Genomic DNA, 17,112 nt, shown 5'->3' with positions numbered 1-17,112 from the left:
GCCTTTATGATATTTGTTTCAGTTCTTTATGGAGTGGATTTTGCAAAAGTGGTTACTAGCTTTAAAAACACTATGGAATTTATCTGGGAGGAAGCAAGACCTAGGATCTCATGGGATAAAGTAACTGCTTCAAAAGATCTTGGAGAGTTAGGGTTATATGACACATGGGGCCGCATCAGTGCAGTGTGGTTGCATATTTATGTCCTGTTGCAAACTGGAAGCTGCAAAGCAAAGTGGAAGTCAATCTAGATAAACCTTATGCAGGCCCAGGGTAATAGAACACTGGAAAGGTTGTGGAAAATAAATGTTTTTGAAGCATCAGAATCTAGCAAGGGTCAATCCTATTACTGCCTCCCTTTAGCACGTCTTCACAAAGACTTGATTAAGCCGTGAATTTTGTGCTTCCTGTTATGCAGTGAGGAATAGTTACTGTTGAGATACGTTTTAGAAACTATCAAGCAAAAATGAACCAAAGTATAGTTTGGGGAACAAATCTAGAAAACACAGTTAAGCAATCTACAAGAGGCTAAACAGGTTTGGAATATGAGGGAATGATCCAGGTGACAAGAAAAGCACAGGTTTTCATAGCAGACCAGCAAGGAATGCCTCTTATTGTGAATTTCATAAGTGATGGTAGAAGGGAGTCGGTTTTATAAATGTTTAAAAAGTAAGTTATAAAAGCATACAGGCAAATGGATATGATGAAAAGTAAAACAAATATGAGAAAAGGAGCTAAATATGCAAATCTTCCATAAGCACTGGCAACAGACTTGTCACCTAGTTACAGTTGTAAAAAAGTAGGAAATTTAGGATTTTTGCATGAAGATGTCTTCATAAACATTTCTATACACCACTGAGGTTAAGCCACATGTTCCCTCCGGTTAGCAAGGGGAAAATTTAGAGTCAGAAAATGATATTGCTTTTGTCTACTCTGAGAGTAAAGCACTGCCTACAGCACCAAAAGCTCATTCTACAAGATCTAAGAACCTCCAATGCCTTCAAGAATTCCTTCATATATGAGATATGTGCATCAGCAACTATTTAAATGTTGCATACCTTTTCCAATCATTATAAGTTGGACATAATTTGAAGCTGCAGTGGTGCAGCGGTAGCGTTATCGCCTCACAGCAAGAGGTTCTCCCGTTCGATTCTCGGCTGGAGCGCCTTCTGTGTGGAGTCTGCATGTCCCTCCTGCGGTCGAGTGGCATTCGAAAGACATGCGTAGGGCGTGCCTTCATTGAATGTTGGGCATCAAAGCTGGCACCTCGGCACCGTAAAAATCTACTGCCAATCATTAGCAGACTGGAGTTCCGCTGTGACGACCCCTAACTGGGAAAAGCCGAAAGAAGAACATACGTTGGACATAATTTCCAGAACTTGAGCCTCATTTAGAGTATCACTACTGATAGGTATCTTGGCATGACTCCACCAGACATACCGCATGGCAAATGGATTGGACAGATGAATGAAAATGGATACAGAAGTTATGCAACACTGGATCCTTTTCATCAAAATCCTTCTAATACAACATCCCACCCTCTTTTCCTTTTCCAAATTATTACTTATCTTCTAGACACAACAAACTTGAGGTACACATTGGCATGTTTGACAGTTAATCCTAATAAGATTAGGTACTAGGTCAGCAAACTTGACTTCAGGAATAGAAGAACATGGGGATTATGGAAAAAAGTCTGAAGGTTGGAGGCTTGGACTGCTAGTTAATAGATGACGTCAGACAAGCAGTTCAATATCCAAAAGCTTGATCAGACAGATGCATGAAATAGGATCTGATGGTTAAATAAAGCTGCTTTACTCACCATCTAAAAATAGTAGAGGAGCAATGAGAAAAAAAGACATTAAAGCAAAAGCAATTGAAAGGACTAAAAGGATTATTACCAAATAAATACCTTGAGAAATGATCATGGGGAGAAATCATTATCCATTAACCACCCACTACCAAAAAGGAAAAGTAATACTTGAGCAGTGGAAGATAAAAAGGAATTAGGTAAGCCCAATCACCAGGGTCCAGATCAAATACAAGTGCACCAAAGAAAACTGGATAGTGGAGACAACAGTAAACACAACATGAACAGTAGGCAGCACAAGGGAATAATCCCAGAAGGAGAATGGCTATACCATCAAGCTTCCAAAAATGTACCAAATTAAAATGAGAAAAATAGATAAAACCACAAAGGATTTGAAAACACAAGAGGGTCTAGGATACCATGGAATGGCCCAGACAGTGCAGTGCTCTGAGGATAAAAGGCAACCTCCAATCCAAAACAGATTTCCTCTAAAAGAGAAATCTGGAACCACAAAAATGGTTACCGAAAGGAAATAGCTTGCAGCAACATAAAGTAAGAGCTACTGCACTAAGCTGGGGCCAAATGAAAGGTAAGGTATAAAAACCAGGGAAAAACTAAAAGGCCATCAACAACTGGATAGCTAAACAAACATGCCAACTGCAATCTAAAGCAAAACCAAAAACAGCCCATGTGTGGCAATATCAGCTAGGGTCAATTATTTAATTTTTGTAAGGGAAAGAAAGTAACATATAAATTAAACATAATTCAGGAAATTCTTGTTGCAGAAAGCCAGTCCCACAAGGACCTTGAAAAATCTGATGGCTAAACTGAACAAAAGAAGTAGACTCCAAATACCTTGCTTCCTTAGAAAAGGAAGTATACACCTGAGAAGTAGCAAGTCCAGAAGCTGGAAAAATTGAAGATTCCACCTGTGAAGAGGGAAGACCCACCCCCAACACACAGAAACACAGACACACACACACACAAAAGATGCTCAACTAATTACAACTGACCTCGTCTACAGACGGGTACCAAAAGGAATATGTAGGAACGAGAAATACCCACCCCAAGGTTCACCAGAAAAGAGCAATGCTGAAAAGGGAAGCTATCCTGTTTAAGGAAATGACAAATGCTAATTGAAAAATAAGTCTAAAATAATTAGGCAAACTACATGTAAAGCATCTAAACCCATAGTCCTTATAACTGAAATAGAAGTGGCTCTGGTGATCAGGGCAAAATCTGAAAAATAAACTTGAACCTGTCCTTGAAACTCTCAAAGTAGTATAACAAACTATAATCCTAACCTGTAAGGAAAGACAGTAAAGGGGAGGACAGAGGCCCATAATTAAACTGCCCAGTAGCCCAAAAAATAGAAAGCTAATGGGATCTAAGGACTGTGGAAACCAGAGAGAGACGACCTGATGGAAAAAAGTTGAAGCCAGATGGAATGAATACAAACATCAGCTGGACTAAATATCCTGGGATAGTACTGCTTGCAAAAAGGCACAGCCCCATCAGTAGGCACCCCTGTAGTACAGGGATGTAATGCCTACAACTCCTTTAGACCCAACACTAAACTGGAAGGTGTAGCTGGAGGGAGTTTCTCTGTGTTAAGAGCTCATTTCACCTCCAGACTCAGTGTGGGACAATGACCTTGAACTCCTCCATATCCTTCTCACAATAAACAAAACTATGACAATGGTGAACTACGAGGCATATCTAAAGTTGAGATCCCCCACGACAGATTCCAGCACTATCATCTAGGATGACTTCAAATACCCCCCATTAAACAGAGAATCTATACCACCACAAATACGTAAGCACAAAGATTACAAGATTTTATTAACCCAGAAACAGAAACCCTGGTGAGGTTTACCTCCAAAAAAGGTAAGACAAGTTCTCTGCAGACAGAATCTGACATTGGCCAAGAACTAGATGTTCAACTGCACTACCTGCCAATTTAGCTAGACCATTCTCAGTAGATGGCTTCTTATACTCTCTTCTTGGACAGTTGAAGGGAACAGGAGAGGAAGGGAGGAAAAAAAGGCTCCTTTCCTTTTAATTCAGACTTGCCAGTATCACCTTTAGAAAAAGCACTATTGGCTTTGTGACCACGAAGAGGTTGACTGGCCCAGAGAATGCCTGCTAGGCAGAAGATCTTTCAAAATTAACTTATTCTATCTGGCTGCCATTGCCCTTTTTATCATTTTATAACAGACAGAACAAAATATTCATTAAGGTGAGCAGGACCCAGACACAGTACAACAATGTTTATCTTGGAAGGGGGACAAGTTTCTACCACAAAAAATAGTTGAAGAAACCAGATTTCTCTATTTTCTGTAAACAGTCAATATATACACAACAACCTAGAAAACACCAACAGCTGACTCTTGAATTAACACCAAGACTAATCAACAATGTCACAACTACCATAACCAGAAGAATACTAAAGGCATGAGGTGAACTGAGGCAGAAGGAAAATGGAAAAAACTCACCAAATGCTCCTAAAGGAACAGAGAGAAAATAACTAAAAAGGGAATTGCCAAAAAGCTCATGGGAAAAAAAGTAACATTGTAACTTTGTCCATATGCAATGAGCAGCAACTAAGATCTGAAGAAAGAGGGAAGGGTGCATTGGAATTGGATAAGGGGTGCAGCTGAAGACTGGTACAATTTTATTACTGACAAGACGAGAGAAGACACTCCACTACTTGCAGGAGGAGGATAAACCAGACACAGTGCCAGCCCGCAGCATCCGGTAGTGATGAGACCACCACTTCATCTTTAAGCAATGGGTAATTACTCTCTCAGTCACTTCATTAAGATCTTGCAGATCAACACAAATGTGAATCTTGCCTTCCTTCTGACTAAACTAGTTACCCATTTTAGTGACACCTACACTTTCAATTTGCTTCAATTCCTGCTCAGCTGTCAATTTAAGAGTCTGTCAATAATGAAAGCAATAAAAGTACTTGAAAATGAGGTACATGCTGTTAAATATATCTACTTATGGGTATATATGGCAAGACCAATTTATGGCCCTCGTGATCACTTGTCTAGTATTGTTTGTTTTTCTACTCTCAATTTCAAGCTTCATTAACTCAATACTTAAACTTTGGATACGAAAAGGAAAGATGGAGCGTTGGCACTGCTAACCATCCAAGAGACTCAAAAAATTGCCTGAACAAAATGTGCTGCTGAACAAAGGATCAGGCAAAAGATGAATCCTCTGTCTAAGGTACTTTTGCAGCCTCTCCAGTTGCTGCAGGTGTCTAGTGAGGTGCATGCCAAATGGGGCATTGTACGTAATGACTGGCCTAATGAGGGAAGAGTAGAGGGAGACAATGACCTCTTTCTTCCTGGATGCAAAATTCTCAGTAATGAGATTTGCCACGTAGGACTTTCTGACCTCAGTGGCAGTGTGGTGGTCAAAAGAGAGGTTGCTGTCAACCTGTGTTCCCAGATCTCTTATAACGCCTTCTGTGTTCAGTGGACTACCATCGATGTGGTAATTCATGGGAACAAGATTTTTCCCAACGGGAATGACACATTTTTCACCATTGAACTTAAGGCCATGGTTCTGACACCAGTCGATCACAGTGAGGCCTTTCTGTAGGATGTCAACATCACTTGGGGAGTTAATTATAACTCCCAACTTGCAATTGTCTGCAACCTTTGTCAGCCAGAGTCCCTTCATGTTGGCCTGGACTTCAGAGAAGTAGATACCAAACAGGAGAGGACCCAGTACCGAACCCTATGGGACTCCACTCATGACTGGTCGGCAGTCTGACTTGGAGTCAGCTACTTTCACACTGTGGGTTCTAACTGTGATCCAGTTTGCAGGCCACCTACTTTCACACTGTGGGTTCTAACTGTGATCCAGTTTGCAGGCCACCTAGTGATATAGGAGTTGATGCCTAGCTTAGGGAGTTTTTCTATGATTCCTGAGTGGGGAATGGTATCAAAGGCCTTGGCCAGATCAAGGTAGGCTGTATGAACCACAGTGCCTTCATCCACAGCTCTGGTGACTGACTCAAAGAAGTTGACCAAGTTGAGCAGGCATGATCTACCCTTCACAAAACCTAAGTGTGTGGGATCCAGAGGTTAGAAACTCCCTACATCTTTGTTTATTAGGTCCATAATGATGCATTCCATAGCTTTGCATATCAGACTCTTCAGGCTAATGGGGCGATAGTTCCCAGGGTCTGTAGTTACTCCTCCTTTGTGGAAAGGGGTGATTGTAACAGTGCGCCATTTGGTAGGGACAAAGCCTGATGTCAGGCTGTGACTAAACAGGGCAAACACATGAGGTGCCAGTTCACTCTAGTTCATGTAGAGCACAGCCAGGGATATTTTGTCAGGTCCCAATGAAGCTGTATTCTTGGCCTTGGACAGTGCTGTTTTAACCTGTGCAGCAGTAACACTGGGTGCCTGGCAATCTACTGCTATCGTCCTTTAGGGGGGGAAGACGGGTAAAGTTGGCACTGAATCTGTTGGCCAGTACATTGGCAATATCTGTTGGCTCAGTATAGGAGGTACCACTGTGTAGTAGCTCAGAGCAAATCTGGGTATTGCCGTGGAGATTCTTTACATAACTACAGAAGGCCTTGTGGTTGTCTTCACTATCTGCTGCAATTACGTTTTCATAGCTAGCTTTAGAGAATATGATGAGGGATCTCAACTTTTTGTTGAGGCTGATAAGGGAGTTTTTTCCAGTCTTGGGACTTCACCTTATTCCGCATCAGTTTCCTCCTTCTGTTGTAGTTTGTTTATGGCAGGGGACCACCAGATTGGCTTCCTTTCTTTTTGGAGGAGAGCGTCTTGGTTCTACTGGGTATGGCGATATCCATGCATTTGTGTACATATTTGTACAGTGCACTGGTGTATCATTCAGTGGTCATACAACTATTCTCCATTTGCATGGATGCTGTGAAGTTAGCCACCTCTGTTTTTAGGAGTCCAAAGTTAGCTTTGGAGAAGTTTTTCATGCTGGTTACCTTTGTGGGGTGGGGTGGGGTGAAGGGGAGGGATATGGATTTCCAAGGTGATTAGATGGTGGTCGGATCTAACCAGGGAGAAGTTGACTACTGGTGTAGAGCAACGGTTGCCCATGTTAGTAATGACCAGGTCAAGTGGATTCTGTACTTGAGCGGCTATCAGAATGTTAACGGGGAATGCTATGGCCTCCGCAGTGAGTAAGTATTCTGGTGGGAGGACATCAGAAAAGAGAGAGCATGGTTTTAATTTTCTGAGGAGTCTCAGAATTTCTGTGGTTTGTATTGGTTGTAGTGAGAAGAGGCTAGATGGTGTAAAAATTGCTTTGATAAGGAGAAGAACTGTCTATGGGGGGAGAGGATCTTTCTAAGTGAGGACTGCTTTTGTGGGGTACAGGAGGAGGAAAAGAATTTGATAAGGTGAGGGTAGAGGGAGAAGAGTCTGTTATTAATTAGTGTATACTATTTATAAAACGTGAGTTGAGCATTGTAGCTATTTGTGATGGTGGTATTTCTGGGCATAGTGATGGGTTTTGTTTGGTGCCAGGGGAAAGGAAATTAGTGATGCTTTTCCAGAAATGTTTTGGGTTGTTTCTATGGTTACTCAGTTGTAGTTCCTCTTGTAAGTACATACTAGCTTTTTAGCTTGGTTTCATAACTGTCTGTATCTAAGTAGGTTACATTCATTTTTGTTTTTATGCCATTCTTTCCAGGCCTTGTCCCTATGTTGCAGAAGTTGTTTCGTGGCCTTTGTTAGCCAAGAAGCGTGGTTCAATTTTACTAATTTAGTAAGAGGAGGGGCTAGGTTGCGTGTGTCTAGGAATATCTTATTAAAATAATACAAGGCATCATCCAATGGGAGAGTTTTTAGTGGGTGCCAATCTGAAAGTTTCAGAATATTGATAACTTCTTGTTCAAAATGTTTTAGGTTTCTGATGGCTTTATTGTTATGAGATTTGGATATATTTGTGGAGTGGATCTATAAGCAAAAACAGGTAAGTGGTCACTGAGTATATTGGGTAGGGTCTTTGGATTTGAGTATTTAACTGGATCTGAAACAAAGATCCAGTCAAGGGTGGCTCCTGGTGTATTGCTGTTGAGCATTCTGGTAGGGTTTGTGACGAGTTGGGTGAACTTGTAGAGGTTTATGCTGTTTGCTGGGGAGTCTTTTACTAAATCCTGTTATTTCATGTTTACAACTCCATAATAGTTTTGTTGCAGATATTTTCTGACTTTCAGGCCAGGATGTCCTGAAGGGTTTGGATATTTTGTCCTGGTGGCATATAAAGACCAACTATGCACAGCTGTTTAGATTTGTTAATTTGTAGGGTTCCTATTAGGATTCAGCATTTTAAAATGATGGGAGTGTTTTCTGGAAGGGCAGTACTGCGAGACAGCACAGATTAGGGATACCCCAACCTCCTTTTTTCTTGGTTCTATCTTTCTGTAGTATGTTATAACCTGGGGGTGTTGTATCAATATCTTGGATTTGAGGTTTTAGCCAGGTTTTGGTGATTGCTAGGATGTCACGGGTGTTTTGCGTTAGCCAAGCATGGAAGTCGTAATTTTGTTACAGATGCTACAAATGATTAAGGTTGTAGAGCAGATCTTTAGAAAATTAATTTTGGTTGAGTGTAGTTTATGCCTGAGGGTCCTAGGTTGGGGTGGATGTCACCACATAGGGATAGTCTGTTTTGGTTGTTAAGGGAGTGTTTTGGAAGAATTTTTTTTATAACTTGCTAGATCATGGTAGATGTTTTTATTTATGGTGGTATAGGACAATACTTTTTAAATTTTTGATAAATTAATGAAATGATATTTGAGTAGCCTGGGTGATATACTATGGAAGCTGTTTAATGGTTTGTCACTGCATTGGGGAGAAGTTGCAGAAGTACTAGCTGTGGGGTGAAGTGTAGATTTTGGGGGAGGTAATATGAATCAGTAAGCTAATGACAAGAGTTAGAAGCAGACTGGGGAGAGAGTATGTAGGATGTGCCATACTTGTAAAATGGATTTAGAAAGGTTTTGGAGTGTGGAAGGTACTGCTATGGATGGCGACTGGGGAAATGAGAGGAGCAGGCTACTGAGGAGGAAGGTACAGTCAGAAGTGGATTGTGTAAACAGATGAAAGTTTACTGGAGAGGGTGGAGTTACTGCTAAGTATAAATCATTTGGGTGCATGGTGGGTGGGAAAGGGGGTAGGGTAGACAAGGGAGTGCTACTGAAGTGTGAACCGAGTGGGCAAAGCCAGCCCAAGATGCCAAGAAAAAAATTATCAGTGCAACTTGGAAATGAAAATGTGAAATGGTAAGTGAGAGCTGTAACTGCTACTTTTTGGAAGTACGTTTGTTATTACAGCAGCAGTATGCTATGCTTTGTAAGCAACACTTTCAGCTGGGAGACACTGATTCAATTAGATTCTCCATAGGCAAAACAGCTTGACTGAGCCTTGTTAGTACATGGAATAGCTTCAAAGAGTAGTGTTTCACTGCCACCTAGTGGCAGAAAGTGAGCAAGACAACTGGAAAAAAGAGGGGAGCAACTATCAGCTGCTGCCTCTGCGAGCATGCATGCCACTTAATACAGGTAGTACTATGTCAATAAATTGAAGTTGTTCAAAGGTATTATTACAGGAAAAGCACCTAAATTAGTTTAACAGTAGGTTTCAATTCTTATACTGTAGGCTCTGTATGTCCTTAGTTGAACGATAAGTGCAATATGCAGCGGAGGACAATGGGATCAGCTGGAAGGAGAGGTGGCCCTGCAGAGAGCGACCAGCATTTCAGACTTAAGTTCAAAAGGTTGTTAGGGATGTACAGAATGTAGGTTCTTTAAAAAGGTCATTAGAGGTGAAAATATAGACACAATATAGGCAGTATGGTAAAAGGAAACAGACAAAAATGTGATTTGAAGTGTGGCGGACAGCAGGAAAGCAAAACAAATACAGCCAGCAGGTATGGAGTACAAGAACCAGTTAAGTAGGCAATTATATCACTACAGATAAATGCAGTAAAAACAAAAAAAGAAGTTGCATCTTACCATAACATTCCATCTGTGCTGTTCATCATCTTTCATTCATCACCGATGGGTTTGGTTCCAAGCCCTCAGAACCAAGTCGGCCTAGTACCAAACTCAAGTCAAAAAAACTCTTGAGCTAAGCTTCTACTCACAATGCCCTTCTCCTTGTTACCTCAGATCAAGTTTGCCCATGTTATACAAGTAAAGCAAAGGCCATTTCTGCGCAAAATGCCCTAAGCCACCACTTGCACCCAAAGTATCCACCAGGAGCCTTTGGCGGGGGAAGGAGAGTGGAAAGTGATGAATGAAAAAAGATGAACAACACAGTTGAGTTTGTCTGCAACTCAAACTCGTCTGGCTGACATGATGGTTACCAAGAAGAGAGATTTCCATGACAAGAATTTGAGGTCACAATTCACTGCGGGTTCAAAGGGAGATTGAGTCAAAGTATGAAGAATTAGCATGAGGTTCCATGGCTCTATAGGCTGCCTGATTGGAGGTCTAATGTGAGAAACTCCTTTAAGAAAGGTTTTACATAAATGCAGTGATATGAGCGGAGTACCATCCAGTACATTATAATTCGAAATCGCCACCAGATGTACTCGTATGGTAGAAGCTGCAGCTCCATCTTCAAAAAACTGAGACAGATATTGTAAGACCGCTGTGACAGGAGCTGAATACAGATCTAGCATACTTTCCTTTGACCAAATAGAGAACCTTTTCCATTTGTCCCAGTGTAGTCTTCTGGTGGATTGTTTATGAGAAGCCAGAATGATATCACGAACAGGAGAGGGGAGATCATCCTACCTGGCAACTAGCGGAAGTGGAGAAATCAAGCTGTCAGCTTGAGAATGGACGGATTTGAATGAGTCAACCCTTGGGGGTGAGAGATCAGATCTGGAATAGGGTCCAGAATCCATGGTGAATACAACAGATGAGGCTGAAGGAAGGGGAACCAAACTTGCTCAGGCCAAAATGGGGCTATGAGGATCAATTTGCATTTCAACCGTATGTCTTTCTTTATGAACTGTGGAATCAGAGGAATAAAAGAATAGGCATAGAGAAGTCCCGTGGGCCAATCAGGAATCAAAGCATCCCTAGGGGTCTCCCCCTTTGGGGGGGGAATAGGGCAAAATAGCTGCTGCATTTGTTGTTTGAAGGGGAGGCGAAGAGGTCGGAGCAAGGCTGGCACGAAAGGCTGAAAATTTCTGCCGCTACTCTGGGATTGAGAGATATATCTGCTCAGCTTGTCCACAATCATGTTGGAGCTCCCAAGGTTATGAGTTACCAGAAAGTGGTTGGAATCCATCGCCCATTGCCAAATTCTCAGGGCCTCTCGGCATAGGGGGTAGGGATTTGGTTCCTCCTTGCTTGCTGATATACCAAACTAGTGAAATATTGTCTGACTGAATTGCAATCGTTCCAGAGGGGTGGACCAGGTGGAACGCTTGCAACGCTAACATCACCGTTCTCGGTTCTAGAACGCTGATATGTAGGTTGGCCTCCAGCATGCACCATTCACCTTGGACTGTCTTTCCCTGGAAATAGACCCACCCCCACCCTATCAGGGAAGCATCCGTGGTCACAATGGCCTTAAGCTGAAGGAACTGGAATGGATTGCTCTAAAGATCTGTGTCTGGCCTCATCCACCAAAGAAGGTCCTGCTTGCACGAGTTGGTTATCCGGATCTGAAAACATAGGGGGGATGGTTCAGGAACCACCGAGAGAGAAGAAGCCATTGGAGGATTCGCATTTGCAGTTTCGCAAGAGGCACTATTGGTATGGAGGCTGCCATGGATCCTAGGACCTGAAGGACTTCTCTTGCAGAGACTTTGTTTTCAGAGTATCACCCGGAGCTGAAGCCTCAGCCTCTGGAGTCTGTGAGCTGGGTGTGACACCAGACAGGATCAGGTGTCAAAGACTGCTCCAATGAATTCTATATGCTGGGCTGGAGTAAGGTTGGATTTCTCCCAGTGCACAGTTATCCCCAAAATTTCTGCCAGAGAAAGGGTGTATTGCAGGGCTGTTACTAGAAGATGCTTGGTGGGGGCGTTAAGGAGCCATTCGTCCAAATATGGAAACACCCAGAATCCTTGCAGTCTCAAGTGAGCTGTGACCACTGCCATGCACTTTCTGAACACACTGGAAGCCATAGAGAGACCGAACTGCAGGGCGCGAAACTGGTAATGATTAGCTCCTAGCTAGAAGTGAAACAGACTCCTGTAGCATTTGTCCATTTTGATGTGGTAATACGCATCCCAGAGATCTATCGAGCACATCCAATCTCCCTACCGGAGAGGGGAGGATGGACTGAACCATGACCATCTGGTATTTGGTACGGGTGACATTATTTGTACAAGCTACTGAGATCCAGAATGAGTCTCCAGTCTCCTGTCTTTTTTAGGACCAAAAAGAATCTGGAGTAAAAATCCAGATCTGCACTGGTCTAGAGGGACTAGTTGGATAGCTCTGTTTTGACACAGCTTTCTTACTTCTGAAGCTGTTTCTTCCCTCTGACTGGGTGGAACGTCGGGGAGTTTTGTTGGAAGTTTTGGATAAGATAGGAGGAGAATGGTATAACCTCTGTAATGATGTTCTGCACCCAATGATCGGTGGTGACAGAGTGCCAGGCAGCTTGGTGCAGAGAGAAACGACCCCCAACTGCTTCCAGAGGCAAGCAATCGAGCCGCTCTTCAGGAGTGCTGGTAAGGCTACCCAGAAGAGGAGTCTCTGGGGGCTTTGTTGCGTGGACCCCCCTCTGCCTCAAAAGGGGCATTTTCTGGAATTGTTACCCCCACCTGCCACTAGGGGGTATCATCACCATGTGCAGCATGGAAAGGACCCTGACATTTTTTGTGCCACATCCTCCTAATCCTCTGGTTCCTGGAAAAGGAATGTTGCGGGTTGGAAAAATGTAAGCCTACTGCAGACAGGGTCTTACCGTCCTGCTCACACCTGGCCAGAATGTCCTTTACCTTGGAGTCAAAAAGGGAAGATGCTTCGATGGGAGCATTCAAAAAGGAAAACTTTAAGAGGTCCGCGCGGTCACAAATGTGCATCCAGGTGTGATTCTCATAACTATGCCTGAACCTGCAGCTCTAGCCGCTCCTTCGGTCGCGTGTGAAAGCAACCTCATGGACGAATTGGAAGTCAATTCCAGGGTTGCAAGCTGCGATGCAACTTTGTCCCTCATCAGACACCTGCCTTGCAAGTTTTACAGAGAGTTCGGAAATCAAGGCTCTTTGGAGCCTAGTAAAATGTGCCAATTAGTTCAGGGGATGTATGGCAAAGGTCGCTGATGCAAAAACTCACTTCCCCAATATGTCCACAGCCCGGGACTTTATTTTAGGCAGGTGTACAGTAGGACGTTCTTCAGCTAGATCCTTTTTAGTGGCTTCTGCCACCACCATAGCATCGACTGGTAAACCTCAAGACCAATGTGGGTGTTCCTCAGGTGGAAAGAGAATTTTGTTGGGTTCTTTCAGGCACATTGCACCATGAGCTGGACTAGCTCATCTGTAGGCGGGGTCACCCAAGAGGTAGAGGGCCAGGGCCAGGCATGGAAAGCCTGCAGGAACACAGGACTCCTCAGGAGGAGGATTAGTGGTCTTCCAGTCACCCATCTGTTTCAACATTACAAGGATGTCTCCTTCACCATCACTGAAATCCGTGTCCTCTGTGAGAGACTCCTCAGGTGAGTCTACATGCTTCTTCTTGCATGATCTCTTCTGCGGGGGCTCTTCTGTGGGGGCTTCTGAGGACTCGGAAGAGTGAGCACCCTTGTACCCCCCCTGTTCCTGCAACTTCCCTGCCTGGAGTCCCTGAAAAGTAGCCTGTGGCAGATGTAGCTCAGGGTCTATAAAACGGGGTTTCCGACATCAGCGGAATGCTTCCAGAAACAAGATCCCTCTCCAATGCACATAAATCAGGTCCACCCGAAAAGGGATGGGAGCCCGGAACAGAGGACAAGCTCGGAACCAGGGTCACACCCCATTCTGACGAACCTGCTCCTAAAGGAACAGTCTCAAGCAGGATCGGAGCAGACAAAGCTCACGGTACCAAAGATGGAACCAAAGAAACACTCGGGACTGTGCCACCAACCAAAGAGCCTGCAGCCCAATCACAGGGATGAGGAAGGACTGGTTCAGTAGGAACAGAGGACGAAAGGGATGGTTCGGGAACCAAAGTGAGGTCCACTACTGGCGTCAAGATGGGGGGTTTCGAAACAGAAGTCAGAGCAGGAGGCTTTGGAACCAAGGTGGTCAAAGGAGGCGAAAAGAATGGAGTCCGTGGAGAAATTAACCCAAATCCCGCAGGGGGATGGGTCCTGGAAGGCATGGGTATCCTGTTGGCTGCCAGCAGCTGATCCACAAGATGCACCACATTAAGTTCTGAAAGGCTCCTGGTGGAGCTAGTGGATACTCCAGACGGGGAAATCAGGTTGATCTAGGAATGGACTATACACTTAGCCTAGAAATGGGTCTACAGATCAAGAGTATCGGGTCCGTGGTACGGGGTCTACCAGCAGCGAAGTCTCAAGGTTGGAGACCGGGAGCAGTGGAGTCAAATCTATTGTAGTTGGAGCCGTAAGAGAGCTCGGTGCTGAAGGGGGCACTCGGAGCAGATATGGGAGGATGATTCATCATTGCAGAGATAGGCATCAAAGGCATCCACTGTGCCGAAATGGCACCTGGTGCGGAAGTCATAATAGGCAGGTTTATGGTCGGTGATGAAGATAGTATCGGTGCCGAAGCTGGCACCGAAATAGTAACAGTCGTAGTACCTGGAGCAGAGGAGGTCGGAGCCAACAAGGCAGACTTATGCTTTGAAGAAAGTTTTTCTACCTTAGGTTTGACAGACGTGCCCTGGTCTCCCAAGGGTGAAGAGGAAACCAAATGGGACCTTTTTATTTTTCTTTCCTAGGAGGTGTTAAGATCTCCATCACAGAAAGGGCCATTTAAGTAGGCCCTTTAGAATTGACTTATTCTTGTGCTCGTTCAGTGTGTGCTGGCAAAAACTTTGGCAAATTACACAGGGAGGCTGCACCGAAAGATGGGGCACCCCCCCAAGCAATAAACACAATCATCGTGAGAGACACTGTTCGGAAGTTTACCATTAGAGTACAGTGCTTGAAATCTGAAGTACCCTTCTTGTCAGACATCATGATAAGTTAACACAACAATCACAGTCTTCAAATGTAACCTTAAATCCTATAAATGAAAGAAAAGAGAACATTTGGAAATGTTTGAATGGTGAATACTGCAATTTATTTATAAAGGATCAACTACAGTATTTATAAACAATATCAGACTACAGACAGTTAATGAGAATGTCTGCAGGATAAGATTTGTTGTTTATCTGTACAGGATGTACCTCTTATTATGTTGGCATGACAACTAGGGAGTTGCATAAAAGAATAACAGAACATCTGTATGCAGTTCAGAGAAAAGATGCCAATAATGCATGGGGAAAGCATTATTTGAACACTAAGTGTAGTGGGAATCCAAAATTTCTGGTAGTAGAGAAAGTTTTGAATTTCGAAAAAAGTTTAGCAGCAGCAGAAGAGTTAAAATGGAAGGAGTACTGCTGCATTTTGAGATTAGATGCAAGTCGCCCCCCCCCCCCGATCTTAATGACAAGGAAATTTTAAAGTTTATATAAAAAGAAAGGTTGAAACATTAAATGTTTTGAATTTTTGAAATTATAACATATTTACATATATGAAGTCACAAATACAAATGTTTTAGAGTATTGTTTCTTTAAATAAATGTGTTTTATTTTTGAAATTATGTTTTTCAATTGAATAATTAGTTAATTAATGAAAATTAAGTATATTTGTGTTTGGTAAGAAGAATTTTTTATTCAGTCTGAAGAAGTCATTAGTAAGATGAAAGGACTTACTGAATAAAGTGCTGCTACTTTGGTAAATAAAGGCTACGCTGTGAAGATCCAGTGTGGATTATTGTTTGTTGGTGTTTTTCTGAATTCTCCGTTTGGTTTTAAATCCTATTTATTCTATGTCTAAAACTAAATAAATACACACAGCATCTACCCAAGAGCAAAAAACACACAACTCGATAGAAAAATGAGAAACGCCAGCTATGGTATTCAAGGAAAGCCACAAGGGTAAATAGGGCCGTAACCAGCAATGGTACTTAAAAGATTACCAAACGGGCAGAAGGAAAGAGAAAAAGGGGTAAATCTAACTATAAAAGTAAAGATTAATGACTATAAATCACTAATGATAAGACAAACCAATTTTCTTACAAAATATCACAAAGTTTCCACTTAGCTGAGAGCTCGGCTGAAACGCGGCTTTACGGCTAAACGGCAAACGAGACCCGAGGTAAAAGGGAGAAGGGCATTGTGGGTAGAAGCTTAGTTCGAGTTTTTTTGCAGGCGCGAGATTGGTACTAGGCCGACTCGGTTCCGAGAGCTTAGAACCGAACCCATCAGTGATGACTGGAAAGAAGATTAACAGCTTCAGATCTATACTTGCGCGAGACCCAGCTACCACAATATCTGAGAGTGAAATAGAAGACTACACTGTACGCTACAGAACGTAAGCTAGAAAATACCAAAAGAAAGTATAAGTAGCAATGCAACAGTTCACCTTAAATATAACTTTTGGCTTACAGTGGAGCCACATTGCCAGTTTAGGAAGCACATGGTCACATTCATGTTATCTATTAACAAATAAACTGAGACTGGAACACTGTGCTTTACACTCACTACATGGAAAAAAAAAACAATATAGTATCTGAAAAGCAAGTTAGAAATTTTGGGGTATTTATTTCTGTTTGTTGTCCGCTAGTACATTCAGACAGAGATAAGTTAGAAATGTTGGTGCAATTATTTCTTTTTGGTGTAATTATGTCTGTATGGTGTCAGCTAGTACATTAGGACAATAGAGATAACAAATACAACAAAAGAATCACTTAAGTGGTAAGCACACAGAGCTGTGGAACGGGAGAATCCACTGTGTGCAATGGTATTTTATAAATGGTGCCATGTTAAACAGCTTCCCTATCTCGATTTCAAGGGGAGGGGGCAGCAGAAATAGCAAAGGTAAAATTAGGTGGGTGGGATATGCAGCTAGTGGTAGCACAGGAAAAATAAGTCAGAGTCATCCCAACAGCTGCTAAGAAAAAAATTATCAGTGGGACTTGGAAGTGAAACTGTGGAACGCTAAATCGGTGAGATGTGTAATCGCTAGTTTTCTGGGGTGTTTTCATTATTATATCAGAAGAATGCTATGCTTTGTAAACAGCACTTTCTCCTGGGAGACAGGAATTA

The 17,112-nt window shown here is 42.7% G+C and overlaps 1 protein-coding gene across 1 annotated transcript in view; it reads right to left on the bottom strand.

The window, feature by feature from the left end:
* ATXN2 (ataxin 2) overlaps positions 1-17,112 on the bottom strand; it is a 2,781,632-nt gene that overhangs the window by 2,127,139 nt on the left and 637,381 nt on the right. The gene's annotated exons all lie outside the window — the stretch shown is intronic.

The sequence above is a fragment of the Protopterus annectens genome, chromosome 4.part0 (assembly GCF_019279795.1).
Source record: "Protopterus annectens isolate FY-2018-M chromosome 4.part0, PAN1.0, whole genome shotgun sequence".
NCBI lineage: Eukaryota > Metazoa > Chordata > Ceratodontiformes > Protopteridae > Protopterus > Protopterus annectens.
The sequence above is the reverse complement of the archived record's forward strand: the minus strand, read 5'-3'. Positions and strand labels throughout refer to the sequence as shown.